Here is a 16,654-nt window from a genome sequence, read left to right on the forward strand (position 1 = left end):
TCCATTATGTATTAAATTTAGTATGTTTTACCAAGTTGTGTATGAATAACTTTTAACACAAAAAAATATATATTGGGGAAGTAGCTTAATGTGCCCATTGGAAATAAAGAATGCTAGCCCATTTTGGAATGCAAATCTTAAGAAAATACAAACTTCAATCCATAGGAAAGCACTTTTTATTCAGTCTACACTCTGTAATCATACTATAGCTTAATTTACAAATTGTGATGTCATTATCAGACTTAACTCACAAGAGACTTTCATCATTGGTCTATAAAAAAGGCAGTCCTCTGTTATAAAGCTTGAAACAATTGTAAGTGGCTGATATGCAAATATGGAAATACAGAAAAACAGTCAATTCAATGCTAGGATAACATAAGGGGTGATGCTCCAACTGAAATTGGTCCTAGGCATTTAGGTTTCTAGTATCTATCTTCTCCTTTAAAAAATAGGTTACTTTTTATATATTATCATTGGGTTTGGACAAATATTCTACATAATACCTATTGCATCCCTGAGCTTATTAGAAACTTGAAATAATATATATAAAGTATTGAATTTCTTTTCTTTGCATTTAAAAGATGAGTGCACTTCAGTAGATGCCATTGCTCAGGTGAGGGTTCCATGGTGTAATTGTTAGCAACCTGGACTTTGAATCTAGTAATCTGAGTTCATATCTCGTGGGAGCTAACATTGTTTTTTTTTCCTTTTGTTCAAAGCTCCATTTTCATTCAATGTATGAGTATTGCAAATCTTCATTTAAAATTCATATAAATTCCATCATCTTCAGTGGTGTCCTTTGTTTAAACTCATTTTTAAACTTATCAAATCAGAAGTATGTCAAATATTTGGAAATAAGAAAAGATGCAATAAGAATGCAGAGATCCATTACTTGTGCTCTGGTCTTTAGAAATTCTCCATTTTTTTTTACTTCAGTGTGCACTAATGAGAGGGGAGCACATATCTTCTTCTTCTTCTAGTAACACCTAGTGCCCTCTATGTTTGAGCAGCAATATAATAACTGATTAATTTGCCCTTGCATATCTTAGTTATGCCATATTGCTTGATTTGAGACAAAAGTCACTGAGCCATGTAGAGAAAAATCTTCATCAGCCAAAGGATGACACTCCCACTGGCTTCTGATATGTATTTGAAGAGATTTTGTGATATATGTGTCTATGATGTTTTCAAGTATTCATGCACTCCACCAATGAGCTTATTCCGTTCTTGTCCATCAAGAAAAGCAAATGGCCCATACGGGGATCGAACCCGTGACCTTGGCGTTATTAGCACCACGCTCTAACCAACTGAGCTAACAGGCCACAGATATTACTGCAAGCAAACACAAAACTGGCAAATGTACCTCAAAGCACAGATCATATTTTGTTTTTATAGCATTTCATTTTTCAAAAAAAAGCTTAAGCCATAGAGTCACTTGAAGCATGGGTATCATAAAAATGCTCCAGTTTCTATCCACATTACAAAATAAAAATAAATATTAGATAGGATAATAACAAAGATTAAGGCATCAACTAATAGTATAAAAATAGACAATTTAGACAAGGAGTATATGCAAATCTAAGCAAAATCAATCTAAAAAATCTAATACACAATTTTTAATTGTAAATTTACAGATTGTTGAAAAAGATAATCCCAGGATGTAATCCATTATGTATTAAATTTAGTATGTTTTACCAAGTTGTGTATGAATAACTTTTAACACAAAAAAATATATATTGGGGAAGTAGCTTAATGTGCCCATTGGAAATAAAGAATGCTAGCCCATTTTGGAATGCAAAGCTTAAGAAAATACAAACTTCAATCCATAGGAAAGCACTTTTTATTCAGTCTACACTCTGTAATCATACTATAGCTTAATTTACAAATTGTGATGTCATTATCAGATTTAACTCACAAGAGACTTTCATCCTTGGTCTATAAAAAAGGCAGTCCTCTGTTATAAAGCTTGAAACATTTGTAAGTGGCTGATATGCAAATATGGAAATACAGAAAAACTGTCAATTCAATGCTAGGATAACATAAGGGGTGATGCTCCAACTGAAATTGGTCCTAGGCATTTAGGTTTCTAGTATCTATCTTCTCCTTTAAAAAATAGGTTACTTTTTATATATTATCATTGGTTTTGGACAAATATTCTACATAATACCTATTGCATCCCTGAGCTTATTAGAAACTTGAAATAATATATATAAAGTATTGAATTTCTTTTCTTTGCATTTAAAAGATGAGCGCACTTCAGTAGATGCCATTGCTCAGGTGAGGGTTCCATGGTGTAATTGTTAGCACCCTGGACTTTGAATCTAGTCATCTGAGTTCATATCTCGTGGGAGCTAACATTGTTTATTTTCCTTTTGTTCAAAGCTCCATTTTCATTCAATGTATGAGTATTGCAAATCTTCATTTAAAATTCATATAAATTCCATCATCTTCAGTGGTGTCCTTTGTTTAAACTCATTTTTAAACTTATCAAATCAGAAGTATGTCAAATATTTGGAAATAAGAAAAGATGCAATAAGAATGCAGAGATCCATTACTTGTGCTCTGGTCTTTAGAAATTCTCCATTTTTTTTACTTCAGTGTGCACTAATGAGAGGGGAGCACATATCTTCTTCTTCTTCTAGTAACACCTAGTGCCCTCTATGTTTGAGCAGCAATATAATAACTGATTAATTTGCCCTTGCATATCTTAGTTATGCCATATTGCTTGATTTGAGACAAAAGTCACTGAGCCATGTAGAGAAAAATCTTCATCAGCCAAAGGATGACACTCCCACTGGCTTCTGATATGTATTTGAAGAGATTTTGTGATATATGTGTCTATGATGTTTTCAAGTATTCATGCACTCCACCGATGAGCTTATTCCATTCTTGTCCATCAAGAAAAGCAAATGGCCCATACGGGGATCGAACACGTGACCTTGGCATTATTAGCACCACACTCTAACCAACTGAGCTAACAGGCCACAGATATTACTGCCAGCAAACACAAAACTGGCAAATGTACCTCAAAGCACAGATCATATTTTGTTTTTATAGCATTTCATTTTTCAAAAAAAAGCTTAAGCCATAGAGTCACTTGAAGCATGGGTATCATAAAAATGCTCCAGTTTTTTTCCACATTACAAAATAAAAATAAATATTAGATAGGATAATAACACCGATTAAGGCATCTAGTAATAGTATAAAAATAGACAATTTAGACAAGGAGTATATGCAAATCTAAGCAAAATCAATCTAAAAAATTTAATACACAATTTTTAATTGTAAATTTACAGATTGTTGAAAAAGATAATCCCAGGATGTAATCCATTATGTATTAAATTTAGTATGTTTTACCAAGTTGTGTATGAATAACTTTTAACACAAAAAAATATATATTGGGGAATTAGCTTAATGTGCCCATTGGAAATAAAGAATGCTAGCCCATTTTGGAATGCAAAGCTTAAGAAAATACAAATTCAATCCATAGGAAAGCACTTTTTATTCAGTCTACACTCTGTAATCATACTATAGCTTAATTTACAAATTGTGATGTCATTATCAGACTTAACTCACAAGAGACTTTCATCCTTGGTCTATAAAAAAGGCAGTCCTCTGTTATAAAGCTTGAAACAATTGTAAGTGGCTGATATGCAAATATGGAAATACAGAAAAACTGTCAATTCAATGCTAGGATAACATAAGGGGTGATGCTCCAACTGAAATTGGTCCTAGGCATTTAGGTTTCTAGTATCTATCTTCTCCTTTAAAAAATAGGTTACTTTTTATATATTATCATTGGGTTTGGACAAATATTCTACATAATACCTATTGCATCCCTGAGCTTATTAGAAACTTGAAATAATATATATAAAGTATTGAATTTCTTTTCTTTGCATTTAAAAGATGAGCGCACTTCAGTAGATGCCATTGCTCAGGTGAGGGTTCCATGGTGTAATTGTTAGCACCCTGGACTTTGAATCTAGTCATCTGAGTTCATATCTCGTGGGAGCTAACATTGTTTATTTTCCTTTTGTTCAAAGCTCCATTTTCATTCAATGAATGAGTATTGCAAATCTTCATTTAAAATTCATATAAATTCCATCATCTTCAGTGGTGTCCTTTGTTTAAACTCATTTTTAAACTTATCAAATCAGAAGTATGTCAAATATTTGGAAATAAGAAAAGATGCAATAAGAATGCAGAGATCCATTACTTGTGCTCTGGTCTTTAGAAATTCTCCATTTTTTTTACTTCAGTGTGCACTAATGAGAGGGGAGCACATATCTTCTTCTTCTTCTTCTTCTAGTAACACCTAGTGCCCTCTATGTTTGAGCAGCAATATAATAACTGATTAATTTGCCCTTGCATATCTTAGTTATGCCATATTGCTTGATTTGAGACAAAAGTCACTGAGCCATGTAGAGAAAAATCTTCATCAGCCAAAGGATGACACTCCCACTGGCTTCTGATATGTATTTGAAGAGATTTTGTGATATATGTGTCTATGATGTTTTCAAGTATTCATGCACTTCACCGATGAGCTTATTCCATTCTTGTCCATCAAGAAAAGCAAATGGCCCATACGGGGATCGAACCCGTGACCTTGGCGTTATTAGCACCACACTCTAACCAACCGAGCTAACAGGCCACAGATATTACTGCCAGCATACACAAAACTGGCAAATGTACCTCAAAGCACAGATCATATTTTGTTTTTACAGCATTTCATTTTTCAAAAAAAAGCTGAAGCCATAGAGTCACTTGAAGCATGGGTATCATAAAAATGCTCCAGTTTCTTTCCACATTACAAAATAAAAATAAATATTAGATAGGATAATAACAAATATTAAGGCATCTAGTAATAGTATAAAAATAGACAATTTAGACTAGGAGTATATGCAAATCTAAGCAAAATCAATCTAAAAAATCTAATACACAATTTTTAATTGTAAATTTACAGATTGTTGAAAAAGATAATCCCAGGATGTAATCCATTATGTATTAAATTTAGTATGTTTTACCAAGTTGTGTATGAATAACTTTTAACACAAAAAAATATATATTGGGGCTAGTAGCTTAATGTGCCCATTGGAAATAAAGAATGCTAGCCCATTTTGGAATGCAAAGCTTAAGAAAATACAAACTTCAATCCATAGGAAAGCACTTTTTATTCAGTCTACACTCTGTAATCATACTATAGCTTAATTTACAAATTGTGATGTCATTATCAGACTTAACTCACAAGAGACTTTCATCCTTGGTCTATAAAAAAGGCAGTCCTCTGTTATAAAGCTTGAAACAATTGTAAGTGGCTGATATGCAAATATGGAAATACAGAAAAACTGTCAATTCAATGCTAGGATAACATAAGGGGTGATGCTCCAACTGAAATTGGTCCTAGGCATTTAGGTTTCTAGTATCTATCTTCTCCTTTAAAAAATAGGTTACTTTTTATATATTATCATTGGGTTTGGACAAATATTCTACATAATACCTATTGCATCCCTGAGCTTATTAGAAACTTGAAATAATATATATAAAGTATTGAATTTCTTTTCTTTGCATTTAAAAGATGAGCGCACTTCAGTAGATGCCATTGCTCAGGTGAGGGTTCCATGGTGTAATTGTTAGCAACCTGGACTTTGAATCTAGTAATCTGAGTTCATATCTCGTGGGAGCTAACATTGTTTTTTTTTCCTTTTGTTCAAAGCTCCATTTTCATTCAATGTATGAGTATTGCAAATCTTCATTTAAAATTCATATAAATTCCATCATCTTCAGTGGTGTCCTTTGTTTAAACTCATTTTTAAACTTATCAAATCAGAAGTATGTCAAATATTTGGAAATAAGAAAAGATGCAATAAGAATGCAGAGATCCATTACTTGTGCTCTGGTCTTTAGAAATTCTCCATTTTTTTTTACTTCAGTGTGCACTAATGAGAGGGGAGCACATTTCTTCTTCTTCTTCTAGTAACACCTAGTGCCCTCTATGTTTGAGCAGCAATATAATAACTGATTAATTTGCCCTTGCATATCTTAGTTATGCCATATTGCTTGATTTGAGACAAAAGTCACTGAGCCATGTAGAGAAAAATCTTCATCAGCCAAAGGATGACACTCCCACTGGCTTCTGATATGTATTTGAAGAGATTTTGTGATATATGTGTCTATGATGTTTTCAAGTATTCATGCACTCCACCAATGAGCTTATTCCGTTCTTGTCCATCAAGAAAAGCAAATGGCCCATACGGGGATCGAACCCGTGACCTTGGCGTTATTAGCACCACGCTCTAACCAACTGAGCTAACAGGCCACAGATATTACTGCAAGCAAACACAAAACTGGCAAATGTACCTCAAAGCACAGATCATATTTTGTTTTTATAGCATTTCATTTTTCAAAAAAAAGCTTAAGCCATAGAGTCACTTGAAGCATGGGTATCATAAAAATGCTCCAGTTTCTATCCACATTACAAAATAAAAATAAATATTAGATAGGATAATAACAAAGATTAAGGAATCAACTAATAGTATAAAAATAGACAATTTAGACAAGGAGTATATGCAAATCGAAGCAAAATCAATCTAAAAAATCTAATACACAATTTTTAATTGTAAATTTACAGATTGTTGAAAAAGATAATCCCAGGATGTAATCCATTATGTATTAAATTTAGTATGTTTTACCAAGTTGTGTATGAATAACTTTTAACACAAAAAAATATATATTGGGGAAGTAGCTTAATGTGCCCATTGGAAATAAAGAATGCTAGCCCATTTTGGAATGCAAAGCTTAAGAAAATACAAACTTCAATCCATAGGAAAGCGCTTTTTATTCAGTCTACACTCTGTAATCATACTATAGCTTAATTTACAAATTGTGATGTCATTATCAGATTTAACTCACAAGAGACTTTCATCCTTGGTCTATAAAAAAGGCAGTCCTCTGTTATAAAGCTTGAAACATTTGTAAGTGGCTGATATGCAAATATGGAAATACAGAAAAACTGTCAATTCAATGCTAGGATAACATAAGGGGTGATGCTCCAACTGAAATTGGTCCTAGGCATTTAGGTTTCTAGTATCTATCTTCTCCTTTAAAAAATAGGTTACTTTTTATATATTATCATTGGTTTTGGACAAATATTCTACATAATACCTATTGCATCCCTGAGCTTATTAGAAACTTGAAATAATATATATAAAGTATTGAATTTCTTTTCTTTGCATTTAAAAGATGAGCGCACTTCAGTAGATGCCATTGCTCAGGTGAGGGTTCCATGGTGTAATTGTTAGCACCCTGGACTTTGAATCTAGTCATCTGAGTTCATATCTCGTGGGAGCTAACATTGTTTATTTTCCTTTTGTTCAAAGCTCCATTTTCATTCAATGTATGAGTATTGCAAATCTTCATTTAAAATTCATATAAATTCCATCATCTTCAGTGGTGTCCTTTGTTTAAACTCATTTTTAAACTTATCAAATCAGAAGTATGTCAAATATTTGGAAATAAGAAAAGATGCAATAAGAATGCAGAGATCCATTACTTGTGCTCTGGTCTTTAGAAATTCTCCATTTTTTTTACTTCAGTGTGCACTAATGAGAGGGGAGCACATATCTTCTTCTTCTTCTAGTAACACCTAGTGCCCTCTATGTTCGAGCAGCAATATAATAACTGATTAATTTGCCCTTGCATATCTTAGTTATGCCATATTGCTTGATTTGAGACAAAAGTCACTGAGCCATGTAGAGAAAAATCTTCATCAGCCAAAGGATGACACTCCCACTGGCTTCTGATATGTATTTGAAGAGATTTTGTGATATATGTGTCTATGATGTTTTCAAGTATTCATGCACTCCACCGATGAGCTTATTCCATTCTTGTCCATCAAGAAAAGCAAATGGCCCATACGGGGATCGAACACGTGACCTTGGCATTATTAGCACCACACTCTAACCAACTGAGCTAACAGGCCACAGATATTACTGCCAGCAAACACAAAACTGGCAAATGTACCTCAAAGCACAGATCATATTTTGTTTTTATAGCATTTCATTTTTCAAAAAAAAGCTTAAGCCATAGAGTCACTTGAAGCATGGGTATCATAAAAATGCTCCAGTTTCTTTCCACATTACAAAATAAAAATAAATATTAGATAGGATAATAACAAAGATTAAGGCATCTAGTAATAGTATACAAATAGACAATTTAGACTAGGAGTATATGCAAATCTAAGCAAAATCAATCTAAAAAATCTAATACACAATTTTTAATTGTAAATTTACAGATTGTTGAAAAAGATAATCCCAGGATGTAATCCATTATGTATTAAATTTAGTATGTTTTACCAAGTTGTGTATGAATAACTTTTAACACAAAAAAATATATATTGGGGAAGTAGCTTAATGTGCCCATTGGAAATAAAGAATGCTAGCCCATTTTGGAATGCACAGCTTAAGAAAATACAAACTTCAATCCATAGGAAAGCACTTTTTATTCAGTCTTCACTCTGTAACCATACTATAGCTTAATTTACAAATTGTGATGTCATTATCAGACTTAACTCACAAGAGACTTTCATCCTTGGTCTATAAAAAAGGCAGTCCTCTGTTATAAAGCTTGAAACAATTGTAAGTGGCTGATATGCAAATATGGAAATACAGAAAAACTGTCAATTCAATGCTAGGATAACATAAGGGGTGATGCTCCAACTGAAATTGGTCCTAGGCATTTAGGTTTCTAGTATCTATCTTCTCCTTTAAAAAATAGGTTACTTTTTATATATTATCATTGGTTTTGGACAAATATTCTACATAATACCTATTGCATCCCTGAGCTTATTAGAAACTTGAAATAATATATATAAAGTATTGAATTTCTTTTCTTGCATTTAAAAGATGAGCGCACTTCAGTAGATGCCATTGCTCAGGTGAGGGTTCCATGGTGTAATTGTTAGCACCCTGGACTTTGAATCTAGTAATCTGAGTTCATATCTCGTGGGATCTAACATTGTTTATTTTCCTTTTGTTCATAGCTCCATTTTCATTCAATGTATGAATATTGCAAATCTTCATTTAAAATTCATATAAATTCCATCATCTTCAGTGGTGTCCTTTGTTTAAACTCATTTTTAAACTTATCAAATCTGAAGTATGTCAAATATTTGGAAATAAGAAAAGATGCAATAAGAATGCAGAGATACATTACTTGTGCTCTGATCTTTAGAAATTCTCCATTTTTTTTTACTTCAGTGTGCACTAATGAGAGGGGAGCACATATCTTCTTCTTCTTCTAGTAACACCTAGTGCCCTCTATGTTTGAGCAGCAATATAATAACTGATTAATTTGCCCTTGCATATCTTAGTTATGCCATATTGCTTGATTTGAGACAAAAGTCACTGAGCCAGGTAGAGAAAAATCTTCATCAGCCAAAGGATGACACTCCCACTGGCTTCTGATATGTTTTTGAAGAGATTTTGTGATATATGTGTCTATGATGTTTTTAAGTATTCATGCACTCCACCAATGAGCTTATTCCATTCTTGTCCATCAAGAAAAGAAAATTACCCAAACGGGGATCGAACCCGTGACCTTGGCGTTATTAGCACCACGCTCTAACCAACTGAGCTAACCAGCCGCATATATTACTGCAAGCAAACACAAAACTGGCAAATGTACCTCAAAGCACAGATCATATTTTGTTTTTATAGCATTTCATTTTTCAAAAAAAAGCTTAAGCCATAGAGTCACTTGAAGCATGGGTATCATAAAAATGCTCCAGTTTCTTTCCACATTACAAAATAAAAATAAATATTAGATAGGATAATAACAAAGATTAAGGCATCTACTAATTGTATAAAAATAGACAATTTAGACAAGGAGTATATGCAAATCTAAGCAAAATCAATCTAAAAAATCTAATACACAATTTTTAATTGTAAATTTACAGATTGTTGAAAAAGATAATCACAGGATGTAATCCATTATGTATTAAATTTAGTATGTTTTACCAAGTTGTGTATGAATAACTTTTAACACAAAAAAATATATATTGGGGGAAGTAGCTTAATGTGCCCATTGGAAATAAAGAATGCTAGCCCATTTTGGAATGCAAAGCTTAAGAAAATACAAACTTCAATCCATAGGAAAGCACTTTTTATTCAGTCTACACTCTGTAATCATACTATAGCTTAATTTACAAATTGTGATGTCATTATCAGACTTAACTCACAAGAGACTTTCATCCTTGGTCTATAAAAAAGGCAGTCCTCTGTTATAAAGCTTGAAACAATTGTAAGTGGCTGATATGCAAATATGGAAATACAGAAAAACTGTCAATTCAATGCTAGGATAACATAAGGGGTGATGCTCCAACTGAAATTGGTCCTAGGCATTTTGGTTTCTAGTATCTATCTTCTCCTTTAAAAAATAGGTTACTTTTTATATATTATCATTGGGTTTGGACAAATATTCTACATAATACCTATTGCATCCCTGAGCTTATTAGAAACTTGAAATAATATATATAAAGTATTGAATTTCTTTTCTTTGCATTTAAAAGATGAGCGCACTTCAGTAGATGCCATTGCTCAGGTGAGGGTTCCATGGTGTAATTGTTAGCACCCTGGACTTTGAATCTAGTCATCTGAGTTCATATCTCGTGGGAGCTAACATTGTTTATTTTCCTTTTGTTCAAAGCTCCATTTTCATTCAATGAATGAGTATTGCAAATCTTCATTTAAAATTCATATAAATTCCATCATCTTCAGTGGTGTCCTTTGTTTAAACTCATTTTTAAACTTATCAAATCAGAAGTATGTCAAATATTTGGAAATAAGAAAAGATGCAATAAGAATGCAGAGATCCATTACTTGTGCTCTGGTCTTTAGAAATTCTCCATTTTTTTTACTTCAGTGTGCACTAATGAGAGGGGAGCACATATCTTCTTCTTCTTCTTCTAGTAACACCTAGTGCCCTCTATGTTTGAGCAGCAATATAATAACTGATTAATTTGCCCTTGCATATCTTAGTTATGCCATATTGCTTGATTTGAGACAAAAGTCACTGAGCCATGTAGAGAAAAATCTTCATCAGCCAAAGGATGACACTCCCACTGGCTTCTGATATGTATTTGAAGAGATTTTGTGATATATGTGTCTATGATGTTTTTAAGTATTCATGCACTCCACCAATGAGCTTATTCCGTTCTTGTCCATCAAGAAAAGCAAATGGCCCATACGGGGATCGAACCCGTGACCTTGGCATTATTAGCACCACGCTCTAACCAACTGAGCTAATAGGCCACAGATATTACTGCAAGCAAACACAAAACTGGCAAATATACCTCAAAGCACAGATCATATTTTGTTTTTATAGCATTTCATTTTTCAAAAAAAAGCTTAAGCCATAGAGTCACTTGAAGCATGGGTATCATAAAAATGCTCCAGTTTCTATCCACATTACAAAATAAAAATAAATATTAGATAGGATAATAACAAAGATTAAGGCATCAACTAATAGTATAAAAATAGACAATTTAGACAAGGAGTATATGCAAATCTAAGCAAAATCAATCTAAAAAATCTAATACACAATTTTTAATTGTAAATTTACAGATTGTTGAAAAAGATAATCCCAGGATGTAATCCATTATGTATTAAATTTAGTATGTTTTACCAAGTTGTGTATGAATAACTTTTAACACAAAAAAATATATTTTGGGGAAGTAGCTCAATGTGCCCATTGGAAATAAAGAATGCTAGCCCATTTTGGAATGCAAAGCTTAAGAAAATACAAACTTCAATCCATAGGAAAGCACTTTTTATTCAGTCTACACTCTGTAATCATACTATAGCTTAATTTACAAATTGTGATGTCATTATCAGATTTAACTCACGAGAGACTTTCATCCTTGGTCTATAAAAAAGGCAGTCCTCTGTTATAAAGCTTGAAACAATTGTAAGTGGCTGATATGCAAATATGGAAATACAGAAAAACTGTCAATTCAATGCTAGGATTACATAAGGGGTGATGCTCCAACTGAAATTGGTCCTAGGCATTTAGGTTTCTAGTATCTATCTTCTCCTTTAAAAAATAGGTTACTTTTTATATATTATCATTGGTTTTGGACAAATATTCTACATAATACCTATTGCATCCCTGAGCTTATTAGAAACTTGAAATAATATATATAAAGTATTGAATTTCTTTTCTTTGCATTTAAAAGATGAGCGCACTTCAGTAGATGCCATTGCTCAGGTGAGGGTTCCATGGTGTAATTGTTAGCACCCTGGACTTTGAATCTAGTCATCTGAGTTCATATCTCGTGGGAGCTAACATTGTTTATTTTCCTTTTGTTCAAAGCTCCATTTTCATTCAATGTATGAGTATTGCAAATCTTCATTTAAAATTCATATAAATTCCATCATCTTCAGTGGTGTCCTTTGTTTAAACTCATTTTTAAACTTATCAAATCAGAAGTATGTCAAATATTTGGAAATAAGAAAAGATGCAATAAGAATGCAGAGATCCATTACTTGTGCTCTGGTCTTTAGAAATTCTCCATTTTTTTTACTTCAGTGTGCACTAATGAGAGGGGAGCACATATCTTCTTCTTCTTCTAGTAACACCTAGTGCCCTCTATGTTTGAGCAGCAATATAATAACTGATTAATTTGCCCTTGCATATCTTAGTTATGCCATATTGCTTGATTTGAGACAAAAGTCACTGAGCCAAGTAGAGAAAAATCTTCATCAGCCAAAGGATGACACTCCCACTGGCTTCTGATATGTATTTGAAGAGATTTTGTGATATATGTGTCTATGATGTTTTCAAGTATTCATGCACTCCACCGATGAGCTTATTCCATTCTTGTCCATCAAGAAAAGCAAATGGCCCATACGGGGATCGAACCCGTGACCTTGGCGTTATTAGCACCACGCTCTAACCAACTGAGCTAACCAGCCACAAATATCACTGCAAGCAAACACAAAACTGGCAAATGTACCTCAAAGCACAGATCATATTTTGTTTTTATAGCATTTCATTTTTCAAAAAAAAGCTTAAGCCATAGAGTCACTTGAAGCATGGGTATCATAAAAATGCTCCAGTTTCTTTCCACATTACAAAATAAAAATAAATATTAGATAGGATAATAACAAAGATTAAGGCATCTACTAATAGTATAAAAATAGACAATTTAGACAAGGAGTATATGCAAATCTAAGCAAAATCAATCTAAAAAATCTAATACACAATTTTTAATTGTAAATTTACAGATTGTTGAAAAAGATAATCAGGATGTAATCCATTATGTATTAAATTTAGTATGTTTTACCAAGTTGTGTATGAATAACTTTTAACACAAAAAATATATATTGGGGAAGTAGCTTAATGTGCCCATTGGAAATAAATAATGCTAGCCCATTTTGGAATGCAAAGCTTAAGAAAATACAAACTTCAATCCATAGGAAAGCACTTTTTATTCAGTCTACACTCTGTAATCATACTATAGCTTAATTTACAAATTGTGATGTCATTATCAGACTTAACTCACAAGAGACTTTCATCCTTGGTCTATAAAAAAGGCAGTCCTCTGTTATAAAGCTTGAAACAATTGTAAGTGGCTGTTATGCAAATATGGAAACACAGAAAAACTGTCAATTCAATGCTAGGATAACATAAGGGGTGATGCTCCAACTGAAATTGGTCCTAGGCATTTAGGTTTCTAGTATCTATCTTCTCCTTTAAAAAATAGGTTACTTTTTATATATTATCATTGGGTTTGGACAAATATTCTACATAATACCTATTGCATCCCTGAGCTTATTAGAAACTTGAAATAATATATATAAAGTATTGAATTTCTTTTCTTTGCATTTAAAAGATGAGCGCACTTCAGTAGATGCCATTGCTCAGGTGAGGGTTCCATGGTGTAATTGTTAGCACCCTGGACTTTGAATCTAGTAATCTGAGTTCATATCTCGTGGGAGCTAACATTGTTTATTTTCCTTTTGTTCAAAGCTCCATTTTCATTCAATGTATGAGTATTGCAAATCTTCATTTAAAATTCATATAAATTCCATCGTCTTCAGTGGTATCCTTTGTTTAAACTCATTTTTAAACTTAGCAAATCAGAAGTATGTCAAATATTTGGAAATAAGAAAAGATGCAATAAGAATGCAGAGATCCATTACTTGTGCTCTGGTCTTTAGAAATTCTCCATTTTTTTTACTTCAGTGTGCACTAATGAGAGGGGAGCACATATCTTCTTCTTCTTCTAGTAACACCTAGTGCCCTCTATGTTTGAGCAGCAATATAATAACTGATTAATTTGCCCTTGCATATCTTAGTTATGCCATATTGCTTGATTTGAGACAAAAGTCACTGAGCCAAGTAGAGAAAAATCTTCATCAGCCAAAGGATGACACTCCCACTGGCTTCTGATATGTATTTGAAGAGATTTTGTGATATATGTGTCTATGATGTTTTCAAGTATTCATGCACTCCACCGATGAGCTTATTCCATTCTTGTCCATCAAGAAAAGCAAATGGCCCATACGGGGATCGAACCCGTGACCTTGGCGTTATTAGCACCACGCTCTAACCAACTGAGCTAACCAGCCACGGATGTCACTGCAAGCAAACACAAAACTGGCAAATGTACCTCAAAGCACAGATCATATTTTGTTTTTATAGCATTTCATTTTTCAAAAAAAAGCTTAAGCCATAGAGTCACTTGAAGCATGGGTATCATAAAAATGCTCCAGTTTCTTTCCACATTACAAAATAAAAATAAATATTAGATAGGATAATAACAAAGATTAAGGCATCTACTAATAGTATAAAAATAGACAATTTAGACAAGGAGTATATGCAAATCTAAGCAAAATCAATCTAAAAAATCTAATACACAATTTTTAATTGTAAATTTACAGATTGTTGAAAAAGATAATCAGGATGTAATCCATTATGTATTAAATTTAGTATGTTTTACCAAGTTGTGTATGAATAACTTTTAACACAAAAAATATATATTGGGGAAGTAGCTTAATGTGCCCATTGGAAATAAAGAATGCTAGCCCATTTTGGAATGCAAAGCTTAAGAAAATACAAACTTCAATCCATAGGAAAGCACTTTTTATTCAGTCTACACTCTGTAATCATACTATAGCTTAATTTACAAATTGTGATGTCATTATCAGACTTAACTCACAAGAGACTTTCATCCTTGGTCTATAAAAAAGGCAGTCCTCTGTTATAAAGCTTGAAACAATTGTAAGTGTCTGATATGCAAATATGGAAACACAGAAAAACTGTCAATTCAATGCTAGGATAACATAAGGGGTGATGCTCCAACTGAAATTGGTCCTAGGCATTTAGGTTTCTAGTATCTATCTTCTCCTTTAAAAAATAGGTTACTTTTTATATATTATCATTGGGTTTGGACAAATATTCTACATAATACCTATTGCATCCCTGAGCTTATTAGAAACTTGAAATAATATATATAAAGTATTGAATTTCTTTTCTTTGCATTTAAAAGATGAGCGCACTTCAGTAGATGCCATTGCTCAGGTGAGGGTTCCATGGTGTAATTGTTAGCACCCTGGACTTTGAATCTAGTAATCTGAGTTCATATCTCGTGGGAGCTAACATTGTTTATTTTCCTTTTGTTCAAAGCTCCATTTTCATTCAATGTATGAGTATTGCAAATCTTCATTTAAAATTCATATAAATTCCATCGTCTTCAGTGGTATCCTTTGTTTAAACTCATTTTTAAACTTAGCAAATCAGAAGTATGTCAAATATTTGGAAATAAGAAAAGATGCAATAAGAATGCAGAGATCCATTACTTGTGCTCTGGTCTTTAGAAATTCTCCATTTTTTTTACTTCAGTGTGCACTAATGAGAGGGGAGCACATATCTTCTTCTTCTTCTAGTAACACCTAGTGCCCTCTATGTTTGAGCAGCAATATAATAACTGATTAATTTGCCCTTGCATATCTTAGTTATGCCATATTGCTTGATTTGAGACAAAAGTCACTGAGCCAAGTAGAGAAAAATCTTCATCAGCCAAAGGATGACACTCCCACTGGCTTCTGATATGTATTTGAAGAGATTTTGTGATATATGTGTCTATGATGTTTTCAAGTATTCATGCACTCCACCGATGAGCTTATTCCATTCTTGTCCATCAAGAAAAGCAAATGGCCCATACGGGGATCGAACCCGTGACCTTGGCGTTATTAGCACCACGCTCTAACCAACTGAGCTAACCGGCCACAGATGTTACTGCAAGCAAACACAAAACTGGCAAATGTACCTCAAAGCACAGATCATATTTTGTTTTTATAGCGTTTCATTTTTCAAAAAAAAGCTTAAGCCATAGAGTCACTTGAAGCATGGGTATCATAAAAATGCTCCAGTTTCTTTCCACATTACAAAATAAAAATAAATATTAGATAGGATAATAACAAAGATTAAGGCATCTAGTAATAGTATAAAAATAGACAATTTAGACTAGGAGTATATGCAAATCTAAGCAAAATCAATCTAAAAAATCTAATACACAATTTTTAATTGTAAATTTACAGATTGTTGAAAAAGATAATCCCAGGATGTAAACCATTATGTATTAAATTTAGTATGT

The 16,654-nt window shown here is 32.8% G+C and overlaps 10 non-coding genes across 10 annotated transcripts; all 10 read right to left on the reverse strand.

The window, feature by feature from the left end:
* Window positions 1-1,248: 1,248 nt before the first annotated feature.
* TRNAI-AAU (transfer RNA isoleucine (anticodon AAU)) lies at window positions 1,249-1,322 on the reverse strand. Its single transcript has one exon. It is a non-coding gene; the product is annotated as a tRNA-Ile (tRNA).
* A 1,588-nt stretch (window positions 1,323-2,910) lies between these two features.
* Window positions 2,911-2,984, reverse strand: TRNAI-AAU (transfer RNA isoleucine (anticodon AAU)). Its single transcript has one exon. It is a non-coding gene; the product is annotated as a tRNA-Ile (tRNA).
* A 1,593-nt stretch (window positions 2,985-4,577) lies between these two features.
* Window positions 4,578-4,651, reverse strand: TRNAI-AAU (transfer RNA isoleucine (anticodon AAU)). Its single transcript has one exon. It is a non-coding gene; the product is annotated as a tRNA-Ile (tRNA).
* Window positions 4,652-6,242: 1,591 nt separating this feature from the next.
* TRNAI-AAU (transfer RNA isoleucine (anticodon AAU)) lies at window positions 6,243-6,316 on the reverse strand. The gene has a single exon. It is a non-coding gene; the product is annotated as a tRNA-Ile (tRNA).
* Window positions 6,317-7,904: 1,588 nt separating this feature from the next.
* On the reverse strand, window positions 7,905-7,978 carry TRNAI-AAU (transfer RNA isoleucine (anticodon AAU)). The gene has a single exon. It is a non-coding gene; the product is annotated as a tRNA-Ile (tRNA).
* Window positions 7,979-9,566: 1,588 nt separating this feature from the next.
* On the reverse strand, window positions 9,567-9,643 carry TRNAI-AAU (transfer RNA isoleucine (anticodon AAU)). The gene has a single exon. It is a non-coding gene; the product is annotated as a tRNA-Ile (tRNA).
* A 1,589-nt stretch (window positions 9,644-11,232) lies between these two features.
* Window positions 11,233-11,306, reverse strand: TRNAI-AAU (transfer RNA isoleucine (anticodon AAU)). Its single transcript has one exon. It is a non-coding gene; the product is annotated as a tRNA-Ile (tRNA).
* A 1,588-nt stretch (window positions 11,307-12,894) lies between these two features.
* On the reverse strand, window positions 12,895-12,968 carry TRNAI-AAU (transfer RNA isoleucine (anticodon AAU)). Its single transcript has one exon. It is a non-coding gene; the product is annotated as a tRNA-Ile (tRNA).
* A 1,585-nt stretch (window positions 12,969-14,553) lies between these two features.
* TRNAI-AAU (transfer RNA isoleucine (anticodon AAU)) lies at window positions 14,554-14,627 on the reverse strand. Its single transcript has one exon. It is a non-coding gene; the product is annotated as a tRNA-Ile (tRNA).
* Window positions 14,628-16,212: 1,585 nt separating this feature from the next.
* On the reverse strand, window positions 16,213-16,286 carry TRNAI-AAU (transfer RNA isoleucine (anticodon AAU)). Its single transcript has one exon. It is a non-coding gene; the product is annotated as a tRNA-Ile (tRNA).
* Window positions 16,287-16,654: the final 368 nt, after the last annotated feature.

This window comes from Pseudophryne corroboree, chromosome 11 (assembly GCF_028390025.1).
Source record: "Pseudophryne corroboree isolate aPseCor3 chromosome 11, aPseCor3.hap2, whole genome shotgun sequence".
Classification (NCBI taxonomy): Eukaryota; Metazoa; Chordata; class Amphibia; order Anura; family Myobatrachidae; genus Pseudophryne; species Pseudophryne corroboree.